The sequence below is a fragment of the Lissotriton vulgaris genome, chromosome 2_1 (genome assembly GCF_964263255.1).
Source record: "Lissotriton vulgaris chromosome 2_1, aLisVul1.2, whole genome shotgun sequence".
Lineage (NCBI taxonomy): Eukaryota > Metazoa > Chordata > Amphibia > Caudata > Salamandridae > Lissotriton > Lissotriton vulgaris.
This window is the reverse complement of record NC_141687.1, coordinates 2,101,310,981-2,101,338,391: the sequence shown is the minus strand read 5'-3', so window position 1 is coordinate 2,101,338,391 and position 27,411 is coordinate 2,101,310,981. Positions and strand designations below refer to the sequence as shown.

The following is a 27,411-nucleotide window of genomic DNA, read 5'->3' as shown; positions in this document are numbered from 1 at the left end:
TGAATTCATATCTGTGCATAGATCGCCGCCTAGTGTTGGGTCCGGATGATTGCACATTGTTGTCCTGGAAGAGTCTTCGAAGTATCACGAGATATGTGGCTCCTCCCCTGGACTACAGTGCGCATGGGCATCGCCTCCATCCCCAGATTGTTTTTTTCCGCCATTGGGTTCGGATGTGTTTCGGTTCCCTCTGTCGGAATCGATAGTTGTTTAACTTCTGTGCCCCTGTGGGCTGATTAGACTTGTACATACTTTAGCACAATAAGTTATCTGAATTTAAGTTCATGATATTCCTAATCAGATATTGAATCGTCATTAGGTGAGGAAAATACGTTGTCTTTTCTGACTCATTCTGTAATGGATAGTGCGAGTGCAGTAGCAATTTAGAGATCTATACCGATCATGTACAGGTGAAAAGAGTCAACCTTTCATACTCTCTTCCGACACTAGCTCTTGGTCAGAAGACAGGAGCACTGATATTAACTAATTAATATGTTTGCTAACCATATAACTTAGCATGAAAATGTGATCATGGCTTTGGCCTAGACCAAAAAATAATGCAATTTGGACTATTACTTTACCTCTGTGCATCAATTTCGGATATTCTTATTAGAAACTCTGTAATTTAGTATTAATCTAGTTAAATGTTAACGCCCACTCTTCCCATTTCACCTTGGCACTTAATGATTTGTAGCTAGGTCTACATTATATCAAATAGCTTTAGATGCTTGCAAATAATGACTATGTACCGCGTGTTTGGTTCAAAATGACTGGTATTTTCTTCAGCACCAAATATCTATGTAGACCTGCAAACTGGGAGCTAACCAAGTGGTTATAATTCCAATATACACTAAAATTCAGACAATTAGAGCATCCAAAGGAGTGTGAATCCATAAAGATTTCCTAATAGGTGAAGAATGTACTTGACCAGTAACCGTTGTTATACCCAAGAGGAGTAATGTCTGTGGGTCTGCTTACCCCCACAATTTGTTTGCTACAAACAGGAGAGTTTAAAACCTGAAATCAGGTGTAATGGTATATTGAAACATGTTGAAGGGACATGGACATTTCTGATGGATTCTATCCTTTGAATCATTTCAGGTGTATACATGGTCTGGGAACTTTGAAAAAGTTCTCAAATGTCGGTAGGTAGTGCCACATCTTGTCTTGCTTCCGAAACCACCATGGGGATGAAGTCACTGACTCGCACAAGGTGCCACTTCAATGCACCAAAGTCAGTTGTTTTTGGTCTGGAGCCTTTGACACAGACCTGGAGTTGCTTTCCTAGAAAAGTGTTCAAAAAGATATTGCATTGTTAAAAAGAGGAATTGTCTCCTCTAAAACAGTCAGGCTTTAAGGGGTGCCACTCTGGTGCCAGGCCAATGTCACTCTTGTATTTTACACAATGTCTGTATTTTGAGGCCTGATCCCCAAGCATGAATACAAGTCTTGTGAGAAGTGCAGCTGCATGCACGCCACGGCCATCATGATGCAGAGGCTAAATTGTTTTTGGCAGTGGCCCAGGATTAACATTGGGGTAAGCAAATCTGCTTCAGCTCCTTCGCTGGGTCTTCCTCTAGCTCATGTTTGACAGGTAAATCCTTCAAGCAGGTCCCTTTCAGGGATAGAGAGAGGTGCTGTAAGAGGGCGCACAGGAAATATCCATTGTCTATCCAGCATCTCGCTTATTCAAGGAGTAGGCTTCCTAGTCTGCACCATCTTTTACCAACTCTGGACTGTAAAGCAACTTTGAACCCCAACTTGGTGGGGGACACAGCACAAAGCTTTTACACCAGCATTGGCTCTTGAACTTTCTGATCCTCTTCCAGCGTGTCCAACCACTGACATTGACCCTGCATTCCCCCATACGATACTGCCTTCTCCCATACGATACTGTCTTCTTTAGAAAGAACTCCAAACCGGATTTGTCCAGTGCACCTCTGGGCCCCTGGCTCTCTGGTGCACCTCTGGCCTTCAAAAAGTTTTTATAGCCACTGACAGAAGCCAGCCGGTGGTGCCCACACATGGCACTATTTGAGTGCAGCCAAACCGATCCCTCAACCGCAATGCCTTTGCAGCTGCCACACCACTGGCACCTGCATGAGCAATGCTGCTGCTATATTGGGATCCAGTGGAAACACTCAATTTTCCTAGGCCTAAGGCTTACTTTTTCAGATGCAGGCACCGGACCCAACAGGTTCCTTACAAATCTTGCTTTGCAGCAAATATTTTAGCAGGCTTGGGAAGCTCTTTTAATTGGATTTGGATCCCATTCAAATTCCTAAAATTGTATTTCATGATGATGACAGGAGCAGTGAGGTGGGACATCATCCTCGACTGTTCCAACACAGATGCCTTGTTGGTTTTTCAGAATGCTAATAGCCTGAAGCCCACAAGCCATTGTTTGGCAACTGGGGAGCCAAAGTTTCACCTCACCTTTCCCTAGCGGACCTTTTGAGTCCTGTACTCTCTTCCTCAAAGCAGAACCATGACTCCTTCTCGACTTCCCCCTCCAGGAAAGGAATCAGAGAAAATTGAGGCCATGGGGAAGGTGGTCTTTTCTTCAGAGAGTCTTGCTAATGGCTACACAAATGTGACTTTCCTCCTTATGGGCTACTTTCATGATTTTGGGAACTGGCACATTCTGATGGATACATCTGCCTGTGGATTCCTCACCTTGTGAATATCCCCTGCGCCAGCAGCATTCAGAAATTTTTCGTAGCTCTCCACGCCGACGAGGACGATGTCACAATAGCATAGCTCTGCTCGCGGCTTCACTGACGTCACCAGAGCCATAAGAGAGCCTCGTCGGCGTGATTACGTCTGTTCCCTTTTTCCCACGCCGTCGACGCTAACTGTTTCCTGGGACTCTTCGTACTTGTGTAGCTACTTTGTATTTTTGGCTTGTTCTTCTTGTTGCCTTTTAGGAAGATGTCTTTGAGGAAGTCCGATTTCAAACCCTGTAGAGAGTGTGGGGATCATATGTCGATCATTGACCCCCACGAAGACTGTGTCTGGTGTTTATCGCCAGACCATGATGTTGAGGGTTGCTCTTGCTGTCGCAAGGTGAACCCTAAGCTTTAAATGAAAGAGAAGCCAAACTCTTTATGACGAAGATGAGAAAGGAAAAGAGGGATTGGAGGAGATCAAGATTAAGGTCGAGGTCGAAGTTGTCATCTGGTCATGCTTCGAAGTCGAAGAAGCACAAGAAACAGAAGAGACACGGCTCTCAGCGCCGTTCTGACAAGGATGCGGCTCGATGTCGACTTTGCCTGCTCCTCGACATCGTAAGGACTTCGTTTCACCATCTCCTTCAGGCTCAAATCAGGTATCTCCAGTTCGTTCGGCTTCGCCTCAAAGATCTCCGGCACACTCTCTGACACCGGTTCAGTATCCTGTCCCAGTAGATGGAGCTCCAGTTCCTGAAGAATCTACGGCTCCATTGGCTTCACTGTCTGCGCCGGTTGGCCCGAGTCTGGTAATGCCTAAATCGGAGAATGTCCCGGGAGCCTTCCCACCTTTCCCTGGCCCAGGTACAGATCCCTTACATTACTTAAATGCGATGTATGGAGTCTTCACTAGAGCCATATACCCCTCTGGAGTGCCTTTGGGTCCCATGGGTCCCAAAGGCACCCATGGCATAAGCCTGAGAACCTGGGAGTTCTCAGGCTTATGCCCAGGCTCCATTTATGCCATTTTTACCTGCGGCTCCGTCCTGACATTTTGTGGCGCTGAGGACATAGACGCTGTATCCTTCCTCTCTGGCGCCTTCAGCTTACCCCATTCGACTCCGATTGTGCCTCCAGATCCAAGTTCGACGCTGGCTCCGGATCCGTCAGAGTCGCGTCTGACGCCGATCCTGAGGATGAGGTCGAGGCGAGAGGCGCAGAGAATTTAGGAGGAATAACATTATCAGGCAGAAGAGGAAATGGAGGAAGGTGAGCTTGAGGATTCGGAAGACTTTTTTGAGGGGCTGAAGGAAGCTAGTGAATTGGATATGTCCCTGGAGTGGGAACTTTCTCATACTACAGATGCTCCTTCTAAGGATGTGACTTCTTACCACACAGTGATTAGAAAAGCAGCAGAGCTTTTAGATCTGCAACTTCCAACGGCTGAGTTTAAATCTAACATTTTAATGGAGGTACTGCATTCTCCTTCTACTGTGATAGAACCATTATTGCCCTTTAATGATGCTATCACTGAACCAGTGTTGGAAGTCTGGCGTAAACCCTTTTCAGCTCCAGAAGGAGTTAGGAGATACAGGACGGCTCCAGGAGACCCGGATTTCCTTACATCTCATCCTTCTCCTGAGAGCCTGGTGGTACAAGCTGCATGTTCTAAAAAATCTTCTGGGGCTTTTCCTCAAGTTCCTTGGGACAGAGATTCTAAGAGACTTGAACAATCTGCTAAAAAGGTCTTTTCGTCAGCAAATATGGCCTTGAAGTCCACGAATGCCACTTGTCTATTGGGCTGTTACATACATGCTCTTATGGACTCCGCGAAGCAGCTTGTTCCGAAATTGTCTGAGGAGGACAGACTGAATTTTGGCGGATACTCAGGCAGCTATACAGCCAAGTTATACAGAGTGGTCAGGACACTGCGGACTCGGTTGCTAGAATCATGGGCTCTTCTATTGCCACGAGGAGAAGTACTTGACTCCGGTCATGAGAGTTCTCTCCTGATGTGCAGCCAACTCTTCTTGACCTCCCTTTTGATGGCTCCAGGCTGTTTGGTGAGAAAGCAGATTCAGCCTTGCAGAGGTTAAAGGACAGCAAAGCCATTGCAAAGTCTTTGGGCCTGCAGGCAGGAGAAGCGTGGCTCAGAGGTTAGAGGCGGCAGACCAGGAAGCTGAGATCGGCCGTGGACCAGGGTTCGATTCCCCGCCTCGGCGGGTCTTGAGCTCAAAATTCCACGGAGTCGACAATTCTCGCTCCGGTGCCTACTCGACTCACGGGGTCACACTCTGCGACTCTGGGCAATAGCTTGCTTAATCTCCACTACGGCCCCTCGCGGCGGGATGCCTGGCTTTCACCTTGTGGATACCCGGCCGGGGTATCTCACAGGGGAATACCAGGACGGGTTCCCTAAGCAAGCGCCTTGAGACCCCTGGGTTAAAGTGTTGCGCTATATAAATCGAAACACATTTACATTTGCAGGCGCAGCATAGAGGCTCCAGCTACAGAAAATTTTGAGGCTTTGCAAGGGCTTCCTTTCTGATATACAGGCAGTCTCAGCAGTAGCAGAATCCTCTGTATAAGACCTACAGAGGCAAGAACAGAGGTCGTCCATGAGGTTGTCAACCGTCCTCCTCTACCTCCCATCCTATTGCTGGTTCAGCAAGGCAGCCCTAGATCCACCATCCTGGATCAAGTGGGTCCTGTGGGGGGTCGGCTTACCCACTTTCTTCAAGATTAAGAATCGGTCACTACAGACCTTTGGGTTCTAAATCTTGTGGAAAATAGGTATGCCCTTCCCTTTCGGGAATTGCCTCCAAATTACCCTCCTTGCCAAGGGGCATGTTCAGAGGACCATCTTCTACTTCTGCAGGAAGTCTTTACATTGCTAAAGATAGGTGCGATAGAGGTGGTCCCGGAGCGGGAGAGGGGTCAGGGATGCTACTCTTGGTATTTCCTAATTCCCAAGAAGGATGGCAGGCTATGTCCAATCCTGGAACTCAGGATCTTGAACCTTTTTCTGAAGCAGGAGAAGTTCAAGATGCTCACCCTTGCGCAGGTTCTTCAAGAGCTGAAACAGGAGGACTGGATGGTGTACATTGACTTGAAGGATGCGTATTTTCATATACCTATCCTGAAGTCGCACAGGAAGTATCTCCGTTTTACGGTAGGGTCGCAACACTATCAGTTTGCGGTTCTCCCGTTTGGACTTACTACTGCACCTCGAGTCTTCACCAAGGAGATGGCAGTGGTGGCAGCCCGTCTCAGGAGATTGGGGATTCTAGCTTTCTCCTATCTGGACGACTGGCTGCTCAAAGCGGTGTCGCCAGAGAAGGTGCTTCATCATCTGCAGGTGACAACCGAGCTGTTGTACAAATCGGGTTTCTCAATAAATGTGCCCAAATCTCACCTGGTGCCCTGTCAGCGCAACCTGTTCATAGGGGCGCTACTGGACACTACTGTGTGTCAAGCATTCCCACCTCCACAAAGGATTCTCGACATTCAGGAAATTATCCCTTTATTCTACAATGGAGCGGTTGTTAATAATAATAATAATAATAAAGCCATTTCTAAAGCGCCTGGCTGCACTAAAGATAGTGTGTCCCCGCGCTGGATTGTTGCTAAAACTCAAGAGGCAGAGGGTTTAGAGAGAACAAAGTCGAGGTCAAAGAAAAGAGGAAATTAGATGGCTGGGAACAGGTGGGTTTTAAGTTTATCACGGAATCTGGTTTCTGAAGGTGCCATTGGTAGGTCAAGCGGTAATTCATTCCAGTGCCTAGGAGCCAGGTTCCTGAAAGAACAACCTCCCGTTCTGGCTCTGCGAGTGCGAGGGAGTTTAAACAGCATCGCTCCGGACGACCTCAAATTCCGGGTGGGGCGGTGAATAGTGAGGAGCTTTTGCAAGTAGCTTGGACCTTTGCCCTGGGCGATGCGATGCGTGAAGCATAGAGCTTTGAATTTGATGCGTTCCTTGACCGGTAGCCAGTGAAGCTTCGCTAGGGCATTCTTCCCAGATGCTCTGCGAGGCAGGTTAAGTACCAGGCGGGCAGCAGCGTTTTGTACTCACTGCAGTTGGTGCAGGCCTTTTTTACTTAAACCTAGGAGCAGGACATTGCCGTAGTCAAGGTGGGGTGTGACTAAGGCATGGACAAGTGTCTTTCTGGCGTTGATGGGAAGCAGGTCAAGGACTTTGCGGAGGGTTTTTAGTGTGCTAAAACACCTACCCGTAACTTTGCTAACCTGAGACCTGAAAGAGAGGTCCGAGTCGAACATCACTCAGAGGTTTCTGTCGACGGGGGTGGGAAAATTGCCGAGTTCCGCGGTGTGAGAAGTTGGCCTGATATATAATGCTCACTAGTTCTAGTGATCACCTTGTATCAGTCCAAACAACCCTTATGGTGATTGGTTGTAAGTCAACCTTATAGACCAGCTATCCTAGTAACGTGGACAAAAGCAGTCTTTAGGCTAAACTCTTTATGGCATGTGAAGCCACCTGTTTTACCACATATAACCTTTGAATACCAAATGAAAAGGACACCACACAGGTAGTTATGAAAATAAACAGTTATTTATTAACTAACAACACCTCTTAACTCTTTATGAGGTCAGAGTGCTAAGCACATGACAAACTCTTAGGAAAAATACGTTTACGTTGCACGATTTACAATGGTGCCCTAGGTGCACGACAAACCATATACTAGATAAATGGAATGCGAAAGTCAATTAAAGGAATGGAGCTGTCCAGAGGTTGTAGGATCGCTAGGTCCACGCTATACTAACTTGAGGTAAGTAATAGGAGGCCCACGGAGCGAGTGTGAACTCACACGCGAGATGCGTACAAACGTCTATGGACAGTACAGTTTAAAGAAAAGGTGACTGGACACTAGGAGAGTCAAGCTACCCTTGAGCACCGAAATGCTCGTGTTACCTCACCCACAGGCTGCGGGTGCATAGGTGCGAAGTCGTGTCGGGTTTCCGCGTCGAAGTCTATGGAGCCTTGAAGAAAGATGCTGCAGGCGACCAGGAGGAAGATGTCCAGTGCAATCCAAGGGTGGATTGGTGAAGAGATGAACCTGAAAGCAGAGGGGACAATGTTCAAAGTCACTAGCCAGTGACTGGAGTGGAACCAGGAGTGGAACCAGATGTCGTCGTCGCGATCAGGTGAGACTGGACGCTTGTCTCTGCAGCCACGTGGACCAGGCGGTGTCTTCGACGACCAGGATGGAGGCACGAGCTGTCCCACGCAGGCTCTCGCTGTCGGCAGTGTCGTCTCCGGATTCGGGTTCAACAGGCCTTGGCAAAGGCAATCCACGCGGTGAGTGGAAACGGCGTCTGGAGTGGACCAGGAGGGTCCGGGGTGCTCCTCTTTTGGAAGGGAGCAAGGGCCAGTCTGGAGCAACCAGACCAGCAGCAAAGTTGTCGGTGTTCGTCGTCTAGGAGGTCACTAGCCAGCCGGCAAGTGACCAGACAACGCGTTGAGCAGCAAGCAGGCAGAAGGGCCCCACGCAGATCTCGTGGATGCTGGAGGGCTGATCTTCGATGCAGGAGCTGCTCGGGGTCAGGGCTTCTCAGTCCCCAAAGCACTTGGATGAGGATACCTCAGGAGTCGTGCTGGAGCGAAGTGCTGCTTCTGTCAAGATGGCCGGTCCCACGTGTCTCGTCGCACCCACGGGTTTCAGCTCGGCTGCAGATGTGGGTTGAGGTCGGAGAGGTCTGGGAGTCCGGGTCTCGTCGGGCTCTGAAGTCTGGATCCTTTGCAGGAAGACGACAAAGGGAAGCCGCGGTACGCTGATGGTGCCTGCAGATGCAGGGTGGACACTCCTTGCCCACAAGGGAGATTCCTTCTGTCTTCTGTGGAGCAGAACGTCGAGGTCCAGAGTTTCTTCTTGTGAAGTTAATCAGGATAATCTAATTTGGAATGGGACCAGCTCCTATCTTTATCCGGCTAAAGGGGGGCTGCACTACGACTAGGTCCCTCCTCTGGGTGGGACCAGGAAGGGGGGTGGTTACACTCCCTTTCCTTTGTCCGGTCTTGCGCCAGCTCTGGGGCTGGAGTGCCCCAGGAACTGGTTCTGACCGGTGTATGCACGGGGCACCTTGTGTGTCCCAGGCATGTCTCATTCCTTAGAGCCCTGTACTACCTAATACACAAAGTCCTGTCTGGGGTGGTGCTAGCACCTCCCAAGGCAGGAAACCCTTTGTCCGAGCCTCCCTCGCTGGAAGGACTCCCAGCAACAGGAGGTCAGACTTGTGTCTGTGGAGGCAGCATCCATTTTGTGATGCTGAGGCTCGAGTTAACTTTAACCGGGGTTCACAGTTACATACATGTCGTGTCCCTCTAGAAGGGTGGAATGCTACCCCGTCGCCAGAATTGGCGAGGGGTTAGTATTCCAATTCGTATGACACCTTACTCGACATGTTTTGATAATGTTATACCAGAGTTAGCATTTGACCGCGAGGATCATAATGCACTTAAGATTATATGGTATAGCGTTATCATGGAACAGCTATTAGGACTTGGTTCCACAAGCTGCAAACGGGCTCAGCTCATGCCAGAGCACCATCTCACATAATCCCAAGCACTCTGCCTTCAGGATTGATAAGGCCTGCCATAGGAGTGACAAAGGGTGATTACACCACCTTGCCCCAGCTGTCGTGCAGCCAGTTGTGTCAGATTTGGATGGCCAGCCAGGGGTGGCATAATACATGCTGCAGCCCCTGGTAGGCCCTGGGTATACCTTGGCCCTGGATACCTAAGGTATGCTGTACAGGGACTGATAAAGTGGCCCAGTACCAATTGGTAAATGCACCTAAGGTACATGCTTGACGATTTAGAGAGAGAACAGCTAGTCTGTGGGTCTGATTAGCAGGCCCACAGCCAGGGAAAGTCGTAAACCAGTGAAGCAAAAAGCAAAAATTGGGGGTGACCATAGGATTGCAGACCCTACTCTCCTACACGCGGGCCACCACATGTGTGACCAGGCATTAGGGGATTTACCAACAACTAGAAGTTCCGTTTTTTTCGCCATTCAGGCGCAGACAGTTGTTGTTCATCCATGTTGCCACTGATGACAGGCATTTGGAGAAGTTGATGGCATCTTCCGTGTGGTTTAGCGTAAGCTTGATCAACAGTTGGGTATCGTCGGCATAGGTGACAATATCCACCCCGAAAGCTTCAACTATATGAGCCAGGGGCTCCATATAGAGGTTGAACAGGGTGGGGCTCAAGCTGGAGCCCTGAGGAACCCCATGGCTCAGCTTCCGGGGGGAGGATTTAAAAGGGGGGCAGTGCATCTGGAAACTCCTGTTGTCTAGGAAAGATTTTATCCAGGCAAGGGCGGATCCCTCCACTCCCACGTCGGAGAGGCGAGACAGCAGCGTTGAGTGCAGCACGGTGTCAAAAGCTGCACTCAGGTCTAATAATACCAACGCTGCTGTCTGTCCTTCATCCACCATCTGTCTGAGGCACTCAGTGGAATAGAGAACGACTGACTCCATCGAGTAGCCGGCTCTGAACCCCGATTGAGTGGGGTGGAGGAGTGATTCCTCCTCCAGATATTTCATGAGTTGCCCGTTGATCACTTTTTCCGCTATTTTCGAGCAGAAGGGAAGAACGGAGATGGGACGAAGATTTTGGAGTTGGGAGATGTGGGCATTGGGTTTTTTTTCTCGAAGGGATGACCTGGGCTGTTTTCCATGCATCAAGCACGTGGCATTCTTGGAAAAGAGAGAGTGAGGATGTGAGTAATCTGATCGATCATGCTCTCAAACTCCCTTACAGCGATTGGGGGGACACACGTCACAGGGTGAGCCAGACTGTATGCTGTTGGCAATATTCAGCAGTTCCTGTCTCTCCGGTACTTTAAAACATGTCAGACAGGGTTTAACGGTGGAGTTGTCTCTGACTTCCACATGTTTGCTAGAGGGATCAGTGTCGTCTGTGAAAGTGGCATAGATTTTGTCGACCTTGCCGACAAAATGATCAGCTATGGAGTCACATAGCTCGCTGGAGTAGGTGTCTTGTGCTTTGAGTCTGGTCGGGACCGTTAGCTCTTTGTAGATGGCAAAGAGTTCTCTAGTGGGGTTATCAGCGGATTCTATTCTTCCCTTAAAGTGGGCACCTTTCACTGCTCTTACACGTTTATGATATTTATTTAGTTCTGTTCTATAAAGTGACTTGCATTCTTGGTTGTAGCTTTTCCTCCATTGTCTTTCAAAGTTTTTGCATTATGCTTTGGCTTTTTTGAGTTTTTCAGAGAACCAGTTTTGGTCTGTCTTGCGGGCGGTTTGTGTGTCCAAGGTGCTACCGTATCTAACGCATTGGACACCCATCTTTTGTAACTGTTCCACGCCTCCTGTAAGGTATTGCTAGGGGGGGGGGGGGGTTCAAGTAGGGCAAGTTTAAATGTGTCCTGGTTGAATTTTTTCCAGTCTCTTCGTTTCTGGGGTAGGGGGTTGTTAGATCTGGATTCTACAGGAATACCTTCTATTTCAAATGGGATGATAAAGTGATCAGACCAAGTAGTTCTGATCGGGGAGGAGACCGTAACACCCTCCCAATTGGCAAAGATGGGGTCCAGAAGATGGCCTGATTTGTGCGTGGGGGATTTGGATTGTAGGTTAAGCTCTAGGGTTTTCAATGCTTCTGCCACAGCTTGCGCCTCCCCACATTCAGTATTATCGAAGTGGAGGTTTAGGTCACATAGAATGAGAATTTTTTTGTATCGAAGTGCCTGCTGGGTAACCTGTTCTATGAGTTGGTCGCCGAACTGTGCTGCCCCTCCGGGCGGGCGGTATATAAGTAGTCCGTTAATGACGTTTTTGGGTCCTGCTTTTATTGTGAAAAATCCGCTCTCGCTATTAGGTAGCGTAGCCTTCAGTAAGGTACAGTCTAGGTCTGTTTTATAGATAAGAGCTAACCCTCCACCTCTCTGTCTCGGTCTGTCTAATCTAAGTAGGCAGTAACCTGGAGGGGTGGCTTCGAGGGTTTCAGGCGACGAAGCTTCGTCTAGCCACGTTTCGGTAAGAAACAGAGCATCAGGACAGCTCTCCGTCAGGAGATCATGTATCTCTATTTTATGTTTCTTCATAGATCTGCAGTTTAGTAGCAACATTTTTAACTTAGCTGTCGTCCGCTTTTCCTTCTTCGAGAGTTGGAAGGTGTATTTACAGGTTTCACAGACAAGAGGTAAAGAGTCCACTTGTAAGGTGTGGCAACAGCAGATAGTAGAACTTGTTTAGTATAGTGTGGCCCCTGTCTGTGAGTTCCGGTCATGTCCGAGGGAGCAGGTGAACCAGGGGGTCCGGCCCTTGGCCCTGTTCGGTCGCGGACGGGTGCAGACGGGCTTGCCTTCGGCTACGCGTCCGGAAGATGCACATTTTTTAATGAGGAAGGAGATGGCAATGGGGGCGTGGCCTCTCAAAAGGGGCGTGGCCTGTGTGCTCGCCGAGAATAGCGGCAGTGGTGTCTGTTGTTTGTCCCGCAGAAGCGCTTAAATCCGCTGCGCGGGTTTTTCAGGAGCGTGGTGGAGTCCTGAACAGAGTGCAGGGAGGAGGACAGGTACGATTTAAAAACAAAGTAAACAGTGACACCCACATTTTAAAATTGGACGTGTGGTCGTGCTCCCAGCTTCCGCCTCAGGAGAATTAGCTGTTTAAGTGGCGCTTACAATCACCGTCCTTAAATAGTGACGGCGGGGCGTGGCCTCTCGAAAGGGGCGTGGCCTGTGTGCTCGCCGGGAATGGCGGCAGTGGTGTTTGTGTTCCAGTCCTGAAGGTCCTTCGCCTGCTCGGTCTGTTTGCTTCCTGCATTCTGGTGGCCAACCATGCACGCTGGCACATGAGGGCACTCCAGTGGTGCCTTCCCAGGCAGTGGTTTTAACACAATGTGGATCTCGGGGAGTCGATCGGGATCTCCAGAGACACTGCAGCGGATTTTTCTTGGTGGAGCCTGGAGGGCAATCTGTCTCAAGGAAAGCCCTTCCATCTTCCTCCATCTGTGGTCACAGTGATAATGGATGCATCCACTCTAGAGTGGGGTGCTCATCTGGGGACCTGGAGATCAAGGGTCTTTAATCACCAGAGGAAAGGTTGCTTCACATTATCCTTCTAGATTTGCGGGCAATGCGTTTGGTGCTCAAGGCCTTCCTCCCCTCCCTTCGCGGTCGGTCAGTTCAGGTCCTGACGGACAACACCACCGCGATGTGATATGTCAACAAGCAGGGAGGAGTAGGGTTGCATCGTCTCTGCAGAGAGGCTCTGCGTCTCTGGTCCTGGGTTCCGGACCACCAGATTTGTCTGATGGCAAATCATCTGGCCGGAGTTCTGAACGTGTGTGCGGACAGTCTCAGTCAGGATTTCTCCCCCGACCACTAGTGGAGGCTTCACCCAGAGGTGGTTTGTCACATCTTTCGGACGTGGGGAAACCCTCGGGTCGACCTATTTGCCACTCACAAGAATGCTCTCTGCCCGTCATGCTGCAGTCTCCAGTATCCGATTCAGGGAGCTTTGGAGGATGCGTTTCAGTTGGGTTGGGGGTCACAACTCCTTTACGCATTTCCTCCCATACCCTTGATTCCTCGGGTTCTGAGGAAGATTCGCCAAGACCGGGCCCAAGTCATTTTGATCACCCCGGATTGGCCAAGAAGGGTGTGGTACACAGATCTACTTCACCTCTCGTCGCACCCTCCACTCCGTCTCCCTCTCAGGGCAGACCTCCTCTCGCAGTCGCAGGGGCAGATTCTACACCCCCCCCCTCCAGAGCTTGCACCTTCATGCCTGGAGATTGAGCGGGGCAATCTGTACTCTTTCTCTCTCCCGCTTGATGTGCTGGACGTTATTTTATCGGCCAGGCGACACTCCATCAAGTCTATCTATTCCTACAGATGGTCCAAATTTGTCGAATGGTGTGGAGAGAAGTCAATTGACCCTTCGAGGGCTCTTTTGTCCGACATACTTCAGTTTGCTCACTTTCTAGCCCAGCAGGGTTTTGCTGTGGCTACTGTGAAGGGCTATTTATCGGCTTTGTCGGCGTTCCTTTGCTTGCCGGATCAGCCGTCCTTATTCAATACACCCATTGTGTTAAGGTTCATTAAGGGCGTTAATAACAGGTTTCCGCCCACTCCCTTTATTGTGCCTCAATGGGACTTAAATCTTGTTTTAACCTACTTGATGGGTTCTCCCTTTGAGCCCTTGCACAAGTGTCCCTTGAGACTATTGTCCTTTAAGACAGTTTTTCTTGTAGCCATTACCTCGGCAAGGAGGGTAAGTGAGCTTCAAGCTCTGAGTTCGAAACCCCCGTTCTTGACCATTCATGCTGAAAGGATGGTACTCAGGACCAGGGCTGCTTTTCTGCCTAAGGTGGTAACTCCCTTCCTTCTGCGGCAGTCCATTACCCTTCCTACCTTCTATCCTCCCCCTCTCCCTTCCAAGGAGGAGGAGTGACAACACTGCCTGGACCCTAAAAGGGCGGTGAGTTTTTACCTCGATAGGACTAAAGACTTTCGTGTGGATGACCAGCTCTTCGTGGGCTTCATTGGTCACAGGAAAGGCAGAGCGGTGCACAAGCGCACTCTTTCCAGATGTGTTATCTTGTGCATCAAGATCTGTTACTCTTTGGCGGGTAACGAACCTCCAGAGGGTATTAGGGCCCACTCTACCAGAGCAAAGTCTTCTACTTCTGCCTTGTATAAGGGTGTTTCTCTGGAGGACATTTGTAGAGCTGCAACTTGGGTCTCCAGCTACACTTTCGCAAAGCATTACTGCTTAAATTCTGAAGTGAGGAGGGACGGTCATTTTGCATCCTCCGTCCTACAGGACTTTTTGGTATAGAAGGGTGGACACCCTCCTCCGGGAGTGGGGACTGCTGTGAGACTCTATTCACAAGGTGCGGAATCCACAAGCAGATGTATCCATCAGAAGAACAAGTTACTTACCTTCGGTAACGCTTTTTCTGGTGGATACAGTATCTGCCTGTGGATTCCTCACTGACCCACCTGCCTCCCCGTTGTCCACCCTTGTATACTTTCAAAAGTGTCAATGTTATAATGTTTATCTGTTACTTTCATGGAAAGTGTATTATTCTATTTGCTTTCCTGCATTTATTTCATGCTATGTGTATTGGTTTAAATGCTGTGTACTGTGTATACTTTATATTTGTGGTCGGTCCGCCCGTATGCCTCGAAGGCACGGAAAAAAGGGCGGAACTGATGCCATCACGCCGACGAGGTACTCTTATGGCTCAAGTGACGTCAGCGGAGCCGCGAGCGGAGCCATGCTATTGTGACGTTGTCCTTGTCGGCGTGGAGAGTTACGAACAATTTCCGAATGCTGCTGGTGCAGGGGATATTCGCAAGGTGATGAATCCACAGGCAGATATTGTATCCACCAGAAAAAGCGTTACCGAAGGTAAGTAACTTTTTCATTGGTCATATAAAATTGTCCCAGTCATTTTCATGACCATCTTGTGGAGGTGGTGCGGGGTAGTCAGACAGTGGAAAAACAAATGATAAACTTTAGATTGTATATGGTAGAGTCAGTGAGCCTCTCCATTCACATCTACTGCTTTGATAGAATGCATTTCACCAGGTTCTCAGGTGTTGTCCAAGCGAATCTTGTGGATATGCTCAACAACAGCGTTCACGTTTTTGACAAGGTGGACTTCATGTAGGTTTCTTTTCTTGGGGCTACCGTCCATCGCACACCAGTTCTACCAGCAGTACCTCAAATTCAGTTGTTATTCTCATGATCTGTCCACTGTGTCAACTCTCACAGGCTGTGTAGCAGCCCAGTGACATAGTGGGAGCTGTTGTGATCAGCAGTAACAGGGCTGTTCCTTCCCAGGTTTCCTGCAAACCACAGCTGTTCCTTCCCATGTTTCCTGCAAACCACTTTACCACGTGTGCCCTATGGCGGAAGGGTGTCCATCACGTTGCACTCTTGACAGTTAATCAGATTTCACCGTTGGGTCCTACAGATTGTATTTGAAGGCTGCGCCCTTTGCCTCCAGGACTTGCCAACTTCCATTCCCCCACCTTTTCATTCAGCTTGGATGACAATGTTCGCATTTTGGAACAGGGCGTTTAGGCTCTTCTTAGCACAGAGGGTGCAGTGTTGGTTCTGGAGAGGATGTGGTAGGGATGCTGTCCATGATATTGTCTTGTTCCCAAGAAAGATGAACGCCTCTGACCTATTTTGACCTTCTCGTACTGAATGCACGTCTCTCCAAGAGGAATTTCACAATACTGTCTTCAATGCAAGTTTTTCTGGCTCTGCAGCTGGAATACTGGATGATGTCTCTTGACTTGCCTGGTGTGTATTTTCACAAACTGATCCTGCGATCGCCCAGAAGGTACCTGTGCTTAGTGGTATGTTCCTCCCACTATCAATTTTTGGTCCTACAATTTCGGTTAACATCTGCACCTCAGATTGTCACAAAAGTGATGTTGGTGTGATGGCACATCTTTGCAGGCTGGGGATCTCTGTATTCCTGTACCTCGAATAGTTGCTGAATTTGAGTTTGCCACAACTAGTGTCAAACCACCTGCAGGCCCCAAACTTCCCGACCTTTGACCTGGGGTTTTCCACCGACCTGCCAAGTCACACCTCCAGCACTTCCAGCATCTCTTCTTCACCAGAGCAGAGCTGAATAATGTTTCCTGCAGGGCTCCCACCTCCTCAGCATGTTTGGGACCTTCTTTTTCCAGCCCGGACATTCTTGCATCTTCAAGGCCTTCCCCCTTTATTCTCGCTGGCATGTGCGTGCATTCAGTGGTGTCCTCGCTTATAGTGAACCCAGTACTGTAGAGTTCTCACAGACAAATCTGGATTTCTCCAAAAGCGGGTGGGGAACTGCATTGGTGGCTGATGATTGATAACATCATATTTCAGAAGTGATTTTGCCCTCGACCAGCAATGGTCATGGAGTTGGCCGATGCCTCCTACTTGGTCTAAGGCTATCTTTAGGGCATTGGAGAGCAGGAACCTTTAGTCTCCCACAAAGGGAAGTCTCATATCAACCTGCTTGAGACTCACCTGATCTGCACTCCTGCCCTCCATCTATAGTTGGTTGATTCAAGTATTAACGGACACAATGACTGCAGTGTGGTAAGCTAACAAGTCAGATGGTATGAGTCAATGCCCCCGGAGCCTGTAGGTGCTAACGTCATGGTCTTGGCCTCAGGTTCACAATATCTGGCTTGTTTTGCACCATCTAGTGGGCTTCCTGAACCTGGGGTTATTATTTGGTGCCATCTTGCCTACCATGAATTGCTTCTTAACCCAGAGTAAGTTCAATCCATCTTTACCTTCTGCTGATTACTTGTACCCACATTTTCCTCATCTTGTGAATAGTCCAAAGACATCAGACTGATTCGAAACTTTTCAACAGAACTTTTGCGGTGGTTGGCACTATGCTACTCCCCACTGATGTCACGCTCCGGACTTACGTGCGGAACTGATGTATGTGAATTAATGGAAAAACTAAAACTGAGAAACCACATTAAGGAAAACCTAATCATGGAAAAACTAATTTAAGGAAAAACTATTTTAAGGACATACAAATAAAAAGAAAATTAAAAGACACATTTTAAAGGAAAGATCATTTCAGAAAACCATCCAAAATCACACACTTGGGTGAAGATTAGGGGTAGTGAGGGTTATTTAGGTTAACGGATGGGTGATGGATATGGGCATTGAGTGGTTTTTAGGGTGATGGATATGGGTGGAACTTGGGAGGGTGAGAGGTTTTTAGGGTTCAGAGGTCGTGGCATATAGGGGGTTTGAGTTATTTTTAGGTTTTACTGATGGGTGGCGTTTAGGGCTGGTGAATATTTGGATGGTTCAGTAACGCGTACAGTTTTGGGAGATGGGTGGAATTTATGGTGGTGCATGGTTTTAAGAGTTCAACGATGGTGAAGTTTGAATGTAGAAAGGGTTTTTACGGTTCAGGGATGGGGAGTTTAGCTGTGGTGAGGAATTTTGGGTATCATAAATGGGTGGTTTACAGTGGTGGTGAAGGTTTTGGGGGTTCAGGGATTAGTGCAATTTATGGGTGGTGTGAATTTTACAGATCAGGGATGGGTGTGGTTTAGTCATAGAAAGGGGGATTTAGGGTTCAGGAATAGGTGGAGTTTAGTGATAAGGGGTTTTGGTAGATTTAGGTGTAGAATGGGCTTTTAGAGTTCAAGGATCAATGGCGTTTAGGGGGTCAAGGAAGGCTGGAGTTTATGCATAGGGAGGCATATCTGAAAGAGACACGTTAGTGATAGATTCCTTACCTTAGAATATCCCCAGGCGTCAGACTGGATCCAGAAACTTTTGCGTAGCAGTACCCTTGCGCGTCGGTAGGCGTCGTCTGCGGCTCCGCGTCCGTCGTCGGCGTCGTGGGCGCCGTGATGACGTCGTCGGAGTACTTAGACGCCGCCGCGTGCTGACGTCAGTTCTTCTTTTTTCCGCGCCAGCCAGCGCAGATCTGGAAAGAGCAGTTCCCTAGTCACTTTTTGACTAAGTTTTGGTGATCTTTTGATCCATTTCGAAGTCTGTACGACTCAGACGGTGCCTGTAGGGATGCCCGGATTCAAGCATTGCGACGAGTGCGACCGTACCATGTCGGTCACGGATCCCCACCGCCTGTGCCTGACGTGTTTGGGCGTCGACCATGACGACGAGGCCTGCCCCAACTGTCGGCCCTTTCGAGGAAGGCCAGGCGGGAGCGGTCCCGCAGGCGACTCGAACTCTGGCAGTCGGCCCCGCGCCGTGTGAACCGGTCCCACAGGAGGTTGAGGGACAGGTCGCGGGGACGGAGCCGTCACAGCTCCGGGAGTCGGCACCACTCCTCCGGGTCCAAGTCGTCAGGTAAGAAGCATAAGAAGTCGAAGAGACATCATCGCTCTTCTGACTCCCCCCGACGCTCGCGCGATGCGGCCGGGGGTTCGGGTGACCCCGCCCACGCGGCTCCTCGGGAGTTCGCGGGCGCCGCGTTCGGCCCTATACCCTCCGGTCCCTGGGCCTAACGCGACGGCGGAGGAGATTGAGCGTTTCCTCATGGCCATGAGGTCCCTTTCTCCTCCGACGGGTTCCGCGGCGCCTTCGGGCCCAGCGAACCCGTCTGGGGGCCCTAGTGGGTTGGGGGCTTCGACCCCGACGCCGTCGGGTGCTTCGGCCCCGACGCCGCCGACGCCTTCGGGCCCGGCGCCGTAGGGCCCCACGATCCCGACACCGCCGGTGCCCTCGGACCCGGCGCCGCAGGGTACAGCGGCCCCGGCGCCTTCGGGCCCGGCGCCGCTGGACCCTCCTCGGGCGATGGATTGTCACTGCTGGACCTTACGACTCCCCCGGCGTCGGTCCGTGTGGTGTCCCCTCTGGCGCCGTCCTCGGGCTGCGCCGTCCCCGATGCCTCCTTTCATTCGGTTCCGACGTCGGGACGACGCCTATCGGCGCCGATCCCGACGCCGTTTGGAGATTTTAGCTTCTACGAACCGACCTCATATAATTACGACCCTGAATCTCAGGAGATGAGGGATGAGGAGGATTGGGAGGGGTCTGAGGACCCTCTGGTCAGGGAGTGCCAGTCTAACATGGAATGGGCAGGAGACCATGGGGAGGCCAGTGGCCTGGACACCTCTCTAGACACTGGATTTGTCTCTCCTCCTACCGTGGCTTCAGAGGAGGGAGCTACCTATGGTGTGGTGTTGAGGAGGGCTGCCAAGGCCTTGGGCCTTGAGCTCCCTGTCGCGGCCGTGAGGACTAACCTCCTCACTGAGGTCCTTAAGCCGCAGTCATGCTCCATGTAGCCTCTGCTGCCGTTTAATGAGGCCTTGACGGACGTTCTTTTGGGCACTTGGTCCAGGCCCGCTACGGGTTCGCCCGTAGATAGGAACGTGGCCAAACGCCACCGTCCGGGCGACCCATGTTTCCTGTCCTCCCACCTCACCCCCGAGAGTCTGGTCATCCAGACCGCATTCCCGACGGCCCCGCCGGACAGGGAATCCAAGAGGTACGAGAACTATGGCAAGAAGATATTCTCGTCCCTTAGTTTGGGACTGCGGTCTTCCAACACCGCATGCCTCTTGGGCCGCTACACCCACTCTCTGTGGGAGACGGTGGCGGAAGTGCTGCCAGAGTGCCCGTTGGAGGTATGGGCCAAACTCGGCCAAGCCCTTGTGGAGGGCCGGGACGCAGCCAAGTATTCAATCAGGTGTGGACTGGATACTACTGACTCGCTGGGCAGAGCGATGGCTACGACGGTGGCGGTACGACGCCACGCCTGGCTGAGATCCGCCAATTTCTTGGCAGACGTCCAAAACACACTCATGGACATGCCGTTCGATGGCCGTCGCCTCTTTGGCGACAAGGCAGACCACGCGCTTGAGCGCTTTAAGGGCTCCAGGGCTATGGCCAAGTTATTGTTATTGTTATTGTAGTTTTATATCGCGCCTAATCACCTGCAGGTCTCTAAGCGCCTGGAAAGATGGTAACAGACAATAACTTAGCGGAAACTGAGGTCATAGCTAGATTATACTGTGCTCATGCTTTTACTGAACAGTAATGTTTTTAGGCTCTTTCTGAATCGTAATAGATTCCCTTCCCCGCGCAGCACCTCAGGCAGCCTGTTCCATAGCTGAAGAACTAGCACTGAAAAGGCTCTCCCTCCCTTAGTCACTAACCTGTAGCGAGGGCAGACCAGTAGTTGGGAGTCTGAGGATCGAAGTGTTCTCATAGGGTAATAAAGCTGCAGACGATCTTTGATGTAGGCTGGGGCCTTGCCATAGATTGCCCTATGGGCCGTGCATACGTTCTTAAATTCCACTCTTTCTTTAATGGGGAGCCAGTGCAAACTTTGTAGTAGGGGAGTGGCTTTAGATCTCCTCGGGAGTCTGAAGATCAACCGGGCAGCGTCATTCATTATGACCTGAAGTCTACTGGTCAGAGTTTTAGGTAAGCCAAGGTAAAGGGCATTACCATAATCAATTCTGGAGATGATGGTGGCCGCTACTATTGATCGCATCATGGACTGTGAGAGGACAGGAATTAACTTCCGCAGTTGCCGAATGATGTTTGTGCAACTTCCCACAACCGCAGAGATCTGAGGGGCCATTGACAGATCATCATCCAGCTTGATCCCCAAGCTCTTTACAAACGGGCTTGGTTTTGGAGCAGGGCCTAACTCTGTGGGCCAATAGAGATCACACCACGGTGAGGTAGTGGATGAAATCACTAATACCTCAGTCTTGTCTGGGTTAGTTTTTAGCAGGTTATCCGTCATCCATTGCACTGTAAACCGCAAGATGTTCTGAGCTTGGAGTTGTATGGCCATGGTGTCATCGACACTTAGCAGCAATTGCGTGTCGTCCGCGTAGTTAAAGACTTTACAGCCCATGGTGGCCAGAGAAGCAATCAATGGTTGCAAGTAGAGATTAAATAGAAGCGGGGACAGGGCGGACCCCTGTGGCACCCCGCACTCTAAAATCCCCATCTCACATGTTTCGTCCCCCAGCTGTATCTTTTGGGTCCTTCCTATAAGGAATGATTGCAACCATTGAAAGGCCAGGCCCTTAATCCCAAAATCCTTCAGTCTTTCCAAAAGCAAGGCATGGCTGACAGTATCGAACGCCGCTGATAGGTCCAGCAAAATCAGGGCGCTCGGTTTCTTGCAGTCAGCCATGCCTCTTAGTTCATCCAACACCGAGAGCATCACCAGCTCGGTGCTGTGATGAGCTCGGAAACCTGCCTGTCGCTCATGGAGTAGATGATGAGATTCCAGATAGAGGGACAGGGACTTTAATACGTGCTGCTCGAGAATTTTTGAGAGAAAAGGGAGCTGGGAAATAGGTCTGTAATTCTTTAGCACCGCAGGATCCGACCCAGATTTTTTCAGTAGAGGTCTTACACGCGCCTCCTTGAGCTCAACCGGTAGGTACCCCGTATCTAACACGGAAGATCTCAGGTGGGCATGGATCAGCAGGGGAGCCAGATTTGATTTTACTCATCAGCTGTTCCAGAATCAATGCATCCAGCTCTGGAAACATTTCAAGGGAGCAGTCAGTCACGATCTCAGGTGCTGATGTTATAGCAGTCCCCATTACCACCCCGTTCTTTATCTCCTGGATAATGATCTTCACCTTCTCCAAAAAGTAAGCCTGAAAGGTGTTACAGTCAATGGGGGCCTTGGAGTTATCTGTTTTTTTACTCAACTCTGCCAGTATTTTAAAGGTCTCTTTCTGAATATTCGCTGCCTTACTTAGGCGGGACTCAAAGTGTTCCGCTTTAGCTTGGGTCATAAGGTTTTTATATTGATGAAGGGAGGCTTTATAGAGTTTCCTGTCAGTATCCTGCTTGGTTTTCCTCCACACTCTTTCCAGAGCTCTAAGCTTTCTTTTTGTTTCCCTTAAGGCTGGCGTAAACCAGGGAGCCCCTTTTCCGGATCGCTTTATTCGCTGTGTTCTCACCGGCGCTATTTGGTCAATAGCCCGGATCAAGCTCCTAGTTAAATCAGAGTATTCACGGTCCAGGCTACGTCCCAGATCTACGACCTGGGATGTTACCGGGAACACCTTAGTCAGGGATGCTAGATCAACCTCGGCCCTTGGGCCTTTCGGCCCGTGCCAGCAAACGGGTGCCTTTCGCTCCTTTTGTGGCCACGGAAGGGGCGTCCCCACACGTGCCGCCAGCCACTCGCCGCAAACTGTAGTCCAGCGCGGCGGCGGCCGTGGAAACCGCCGTGGAGGCAGTCGGGGAAACAGGCGGAGTCAGTCCACACCTGCCCCCGCGGCATCCACCTCTAAACCCTCCTAGTCCGTGCTTTTCGGCCCATGTGACGTCAGTGGGAGGCAGGGTTCGCCATCACCACTCTCACTGGCGCACTGTCACTTCGGACAGGCGGGTGCTGGGGGCCATCGAGCGCGTTCCTGGGCCAGAAGTAGGACGTGGTTGCTACTCCCACTACTTCCTGGTGCCCAAGAAGGGCAAAGGGGGCCTACGCCCTATCTTGGATCTGAGGAACGTCAACTGCTTCCTCTGGAAGGAGAAGTTCAAAAGGCTGACACTGGCTCAGGTCTTGACTGCCCTAGACCCAGGAGACTGGATGGTAGCGTTGGACTTGCAGGATGCGTACTTCCACATCCCCGTCCTGCCTGCCCACCGGCGTTACCTGCGGTTCACGGTAGGCCACGAGCACTTTCAGTTTACCGTGCTCCCCTTCTGCCTTACCAGCGCCCCACGCGTGTTCACGAAGGTTATGGCGGTGGTCGCAGCTCATCTGCGCAGGTTAGGGGTGTCAGTCTTCCCCTACCTAGACGACTGGTTGTTGAAGGCGGGCTCGCCCCAAACAGTCGTCAGCCACCTCCAGACTACGGCGGATCTCCTGCACCAGCTGGGATTTTCCATCAATGTGCCGAAGTCACACCTGTGCTCCTCTCAGAAGCTCCTTTTCATCGGAGCGGTTCTCGACTCGGCGCAGTTTCGGGTTTACCTGCCCGAACAGCGGGTTCGGGATATACAGGCTCTGATTCCGATCTTCGAACCATTATCCCGAGTTTCGGTCAGGTTGACGCTGTGGCTTCTGGGGCTGATGGCCTTCTGCATCCTTCTGGTGCATCACACGGTGGCAGATGCGGGCTCTGCAGTGGGACCTGAAGTTTCAGTGGGCCCAGCATCAGGGCAACCTGTCCGGCCATGTCCTGATTTCGGAGGGCACTGCGCGACAGCTGCAGTGGTGGCTCACGGACCGCGATTGGGTCAACGGCAGATCCCTCTCCCTTCCCCAACCGGAGCACGTAGTTGTGACGGACGCGTCCCTCCAGGGCTGGGGAGGCCACTTGGGAGAGGTGGAGATCAGAGGACTCTGGTCTCCGGCGGAGTCCCGGCTCCATATCAATCTGTTGGAGCTGCGGGCGATTCGTCTGGCACTGAAGGCATTCCTCCCGTCTGTCCGAGGGAGTGCAGTGCAAGTGTTCACGGACAACACCACCGTCCTGTGGTACTGCAACAAACAGGGCGGAGTGGGGTCATGGACCCTTTGCCAGGAGGCTCTGCGCCTCTGGCAATGGCTGGAACATCAGGGCGTGACTCTGGTGGTTCAATACCTGGCAGGTTCTCTGAACGCCAGGGCGGACGAACTCAGCCGTCGGTGCTCGATGGATCACGAATGGCGTCTGCACTCGGACGTGGCGCAAGGCCTCTTTCTGCGATGGGGAGAGCCTTGGTTAGATCTATTCGCCACCGAATCGAACGCGCAATGTCATCAGTACTGCGCGTTGTAATTTCCAAGGCGGCACTCGCTCGGCGACGCTTTTCGTCGCGAGTGGAGCTGCGGTCTGTTGTACGCCTTTCCGCCTATACCACTTCTGCCCAGAGTGCTGAAGAAGATCAAGCGCGAGCACAAGTCATCCTTGTGGCTCCAGACTGGGCACGAAGGTACTGGTATCCCGAGCTACTCAGTATGTCAGTCGATCCCCCGGTTCATCTGCCTCTTCACGAGGACCTTCTGTCGCAGCAGCAGGGGACGGTCCTCCACCCGAACCTGTCCAGTCTCCACCTCCATGCTTGGAGATTGAGCAGCGACAGTTGAGGCCATTTGACTTGCCTCCTGAAGTTTGCAACATCATTCTGGCAGCCAGGCGTCCCTCCACTAAGTCGGTATACGCCTGCAGGTGGAACAGATTTGTGGCATGGTGCAAAGGCTGTGAATCCCCTCAATGCCCCTCTCTCTGAGGTTCTCCTCTTCTCTCTCTTGCCCAGCAGGGCTCTGCTCTGGGCACTGTCAAAGGCTATCTTTCAGCTCTTTCAGCCTTTCTGAGGCTGCCTGACCAACCTTCTTTGTTTAAGTCCCCTATCGTAAATAGATTCCTGAAGGGCATCACTCATACCTTTCCTCCTGTTCCCTTCGTGATGCCTCAGTGGGACTTGAACCTGGTTATAACCTTTCTGATGTGCGCTCCCTTTGAGCCACTTCACAACTGTCCTCTTCGCCTTCTTTCTCTGAAGACTGCCTTCCTGGTAGCCATCACCTCTGCCAGGAGAGTGAGTGAGCTCCAGGCTCTGTCTTGTAAGCCTCCTTTCCTTTCAGTCCATCCGGACAAGGTTGTATTGCGGACAAGGCCCTCCTTCCTTCCCAAGGTAGTCACGGCCTTCCACATTGGGCAATCCATCACGTTGCCCACCTTCTTTCCGCCTCCGCACCCCTCGAGATAGGAGGAGAGGCTCCACCGTCTGGACCCAAAACGTGCGCTCTCATTTTATCTGAACCGCACACAACAGTTCCGGGTGGATGATCAACTCTTTGTTGGGTACGCGGGCGCTAAGAAAGGGAAAGCGGTGCACAAGCGGACCATCTCCCGGTGGATTATCTTGTGCATCCAGGCGTGTTACTCCTTGGCTCTGAAGGAACCCCCTGCTGGGCTGAGGGCTCATTCCACTCGAGCCACGGCCACTACAACTGCCTTGGGCCGAGGTGTGCCCTTGCAGGACATTTGCCAGGCAGCTACGTGGGCCTCGCTGCACACGTTTGCAAGACACTATTGCCTGGACAGTCAAGTCCGGAGGGACGGCTACTTTGGCCGTTCCGTCCTCCAGGACTTTCTGGTGTGATTATTGGTTCGCAGACCCACCACCACGGGGATGGTATTGCTGGGGTATCTATTCTAAGGTAAGGAATCTATCACTAACGTGTCTCTTTCATCAGAACAAACAGTTAATCATTGTTGTCTTTTTACATAAATATCACTTTTGCCTTTCTACGAGTAAAGTGAACTCGTGTTTCCAACGGAATCTGGAGCGGTAATTAGTCACTCAGAGTAGTAACCAGGAGCAGCCGAAATTGGGGATAGGCTCGTCTGTGTCCGAGGGCTGGAAAGAGCGTAATAGCTCGTTTTGGAGGACTGGATGCTCGGTGGCGGTTAACGCAGTCAGGTGCTATTTATGTAAAAAGACAACAATGATTAACTGTTTGTCCTGATGATGATGCCCATAATTTAATAAGGCATCGAAACGTCGTCGACTTGCTAAAAACCCCTTATGCAATATGATACTAAAATATTGTAAAAATGCAAAGTTGTAGTTATGAAAATTCAAGTCTGTAAATACTGAATACAAGTTCACAGACCTATTGTAGCTTTGCCCTTTTGGCCATTGCTTTCGTTGTTTTGTCTTGTATGTTGTGGGTCACGGCTGTGCCCACTTTTTATCTTAGTGTTCTTCAATTTTTTGTTTCATTGACCAAAACCCTTAATTAAAACTTCTTGTCCGGCTGGATAATAGACACTACACTTATCAGGTGTTTTGATTATTTGTCTGTAATACATTTTGGCCATATGTAGGGACCATTGTTTTGTAAAATATGTAAACTACCCAAGGTCCCTGCAACATACCTTTAGGGTTCCCTTGTCTTTTTTAAAAAAAACCACTATAATTAGTAGTCAGCATATACCAGGCCAACTTCTCACATTGATGTGCAGCGGTTGGATTCAAGCTTGCTATTGTTTTACCAGAGAATCTAATTGAGTGACTAACTGAAAACCACTAAAGGTACTTGGGTACATATAAATCAAGACTAGAATAAAGTAAGTTCTACTGAACTTAGAGTTTGGTAAGTTAAGGGTCTAGAAAACCCTGTGTCCAACTCAAGAGAGTTTAGTAGCTCCAACTAGGTTAAGTAGGTGCCTACACCACATACCACTAGTATGTCTTCTAGGCCAGAAGCCAGTGGTCCTCTGCCAACTAAGTATGACAATCTCTCATTCCAAGAATTGAGAACACCTAGGACACTGAAGACAGGGATACTTTACATTGAGATGACCTCAGAAAGACTCCAGGGTCTGATGAGGCAGCCAAATTGGGTGGGGCAAGAGAGGAGGAAAGGCCAGGAAGTGAAAACTTCTATGACATGGAATCCGATGCTGACCAAGAGAATCAAGATGATTCTAACCTGGATACTCGAATTCTTCCTAAGGATGGAGGAGAAGGCCCCATTGGTCCTCTCATCTGAAAGAAACACGTTAGTGTTAGATTCCTTACCTTAGAATATCCCCAGGCGTCAGTCTGGATCCGGAAACTTTTGCGTAGCAGTACCCCTGCGCGTCGGTAGGCGTCGTCTGCAGGCGTCCCCTGCGGCTCCGCGTCCGTCGTTGGCGTCGTGCGCCGTGATGACGTCGCTGGAGTATATAGACGCCGCCTCCGCGCGCTGACGTCAGTTCTTCTTTTTTCCGCGCCAGTGGACGCAGATCTGAAGAGCAGTACTCCGGTCTTTGACCAAGTTTTTCGATTGTTTTTTCTATTGTGCCTGATAGGATGCCTGGGTTTAAGAATTGCGATGACTGTGAGCGCACGATGTCGGTCACAGACCATCACCGCCTCTGTCTCCGGTGTCTGGGCCCCGACCACGACGTGGACTCCTGCGTCGACTGCCGGGCCCTTACCAACAAGGCTAGGCGGGAGCGGTCCCGCAAGCTACTGGAGCTCCGGGTGTCGGCCCCACGTCGGGACCGGGAGCGGTCCCGGTCCGGCCGGAGGTCGGGAGAGCGTTCGAGGGAGCGGTCGCGGAGCCGCGCCGGGCGCTCCGGAAGTCGACACCACTCGTCAGGCTCGTCAGGTAGGAAGCACAAGAAGTCAGGGCGTCGTCATCGTACCCCCGACTCCCCCCGACGCTCGCACGATGCGGCCGGGGGCTCGGGTGACCCCAACCCCGCGGCTCCGCGAGAGTCGCCGGCGCGGCCTGCCTCATACCCTCCGGTCCCTGGGCATG

General features: G+C 50.8%; 1 protein-coding gene across 3 annotated transcripts in view; it reads left to right on the top strand.

The window, feature by feature from the left end:
• The window catches only part of NEDD4 (NEDD4 E3 ubiquitin protein ligase), a 1,992,497-nt gene that overhangs the window by 1,918,373 nt on the left and 46,713 nt on the right, over positions 1–27,411 (top strand). The gene's annotated exons all lie outside the window — the stretch shown is intronic.